The sequence below is a fragment of the Austrofundulus limnaeus genome, unplaced genomic scaffold (assembly GCF_001266775.1).
Source record: "Austrofundulus limnaeus strain Quisiro unplaced genomic scaffold, Austrofundulus_limnaeus-1.0 Scaffold58, whole genome shotgun sequence".
NCBI lineage: Eukaryota > Metazoa > Chordata > Actinopteri > Cyprinodontiformes > Rivulidae > Austrofundulus > Austrofundulus limnaeus.
The window spans coordinates 2,158,531-2,160,432 of NW_013952460.1; the positions used below are offsets into that span (position 1 = coordinate 2,158,531).

At 39.5% G+C, this 1,902-nt stretch overlaps 1 protein-coding gene across 1 annotated transcript in view; it reads right to left on the reverse strand.

The window, feature by feature from the left end:
* Positions 1-1,262, reverse strand: part of cntn3b (contactin 3b) — a 147,668-nt gene extending 146,406 nt beyond the window's left edge. The window contains exon 1 of the mRNA XM_014009484.1: positions 1,165-1,262. The gene's annotated coding sequence lies outside the window, so the exon portion shown is untranslated. The remainder of the gene's footprint in view (positions 1-1,164) is intronic.
* Between the last annotated feature and the right edge of the window lie 640 nt (positions 1,263-1,902).

Genomic DNA, 1,902 nt, shown 5'->3' on the forward strand with positions numbered 1-1,902 from the left:
CACATTATTACAAATAACTTCATTTCTGGACATTTATGGTTTGATTTCTTTGTATGTATGGATTACTTGGGTTGTTACCGACATCTGGAGGAAATTTCATGTCAATAGCACCTCTAGTGATATATTTACTGAGAAAAATGCTGACGTGTTCAATACTTATTTTACCCACTGTATCTGTTGGATGACAACTTTCTGAAAAAAAAWATTTAATATAAAGTTAGGTTTTACAGAACAAAGTCTCAGGAAGCTCTGGGTCGAAGTGAAGGAGGAGAGTAGAGGTCTACTCACTCAGGACTGACCACTGCTCCGGCTGCTTCTGCAGTGCACCTAGCTTCACTAAAAGACCCACTCTGCTCTGCTGTGCTCTGATTGGATAAAAAGTGCTCTGGGGTTTCTTTGATTTGTTGAAAAGGGTGTCCCATTTAGGGACAGACTGGATGGATTTAACAAGACTTCAACAGAAAACAACCATTTTTTCCCTTTTTCTTGGATGAAGGAAATTCATCCTGACCACGTTCAAAATGATGGGAATCTGTTGTGGTGAACTTTAAACCCTGTCTATGCCAAAGTCAAGCAACTGTGGCTGGACCAGAATAAACACAGAAGTTTGAAAACATCATGTTTGGTTTGTATTATCAGTGTGAAAAAGCTTTGCAGTCGTGGTGATCACAATAGAATGGGAGTGTTGAATCATTCGTTTTTAAATGTCTGATATGGGAAGCCATTTGTGAGTTTATTTCATACCCCAAATATAAGGTGTAATTTTACCCTACTAATTTGTTGCTTATGCAAAAGCACTCAGGTCGTTGAGAGTTTGAGCATATGGTGTTCAAAATTTTGCATACTTTACTGCATTGATGGTGCCTTTCCAGATGTGTAAGATGCATCTAGGGCATAATGGACCTTCGTATCATCAGAGAGGCAGGCTTTTGAACTATGAGCTGATAAAAGGCTRCAAAGTCTCTCCCATTTAGTATGGAGAACATCACATCCATAGATTTTTTTTAAAGTCAAAGTTTGATTTGTCTGAGCACGGAACTGTTTTCTGTATTGCCTTTTTAAATTAATCTTGGCCCAGAAAACATGCAGTGATAAAGGCCTCTACATACTCCATCTGAAGCTAAACATTCAACATTCGATGATTTTTTTTTTTGTCACACACACCTTTCATAGTCCCTGAGACACACCGATCCGAGCTCCTGGGAAAGCCCTCCTGCTGCAGGATAGTCACTGCATGGGGTCCCTTCCCCCTCGAGTCCACACTGCAAAGAAAAAACACACTCTGATCTGGCATTATTTGACCACAAATCGTTGCTGGTTAAAGCTCTACACTTTTCTGCAGATGGATTCCTCCATGCACAACATCTGTTTTATCTCCATTTCTGAGTTTTGGCCATTTGTCTATCTTTATGAAATGTCTGCTGTCTTTCCAGGTTGCGCCACATAGGGGTCTTCGGTTTGGGGGTCTGTGGTTAACACGAGGGATGAGAATTAATGGTTAATTTTAGGTACTGGAGTCAGGGATAGGATGTCTATGGTTAACTGAATTTCAATTTAGGGTCTGGAACAGTTCGTTGTTGTGCATTTCTTATTCTTTTCAAAAATATGACAACACGCTCCTCCTCTGTCTCATCTCATTAATAACTGACACGAGGGGGTTACCCGACGCGTCCAAAACTGGATGCAGATGATACCTGACCAAGCATCAATATGTGATGAGTTGRGAGTGAGAATGGGCTGGCTCTGTAGCTGACAATGTGTGGAGTTTCAATGTTTAAAATGCACAAGGTTGGTATTATTATGGTATTATTAAGATTACATGGATCGTCTGAATGCATGTGTAATTCATTCTTTCTATTTTCAATTGCCAATCAAAAATCAAATAATGAAAAATCATTTGTT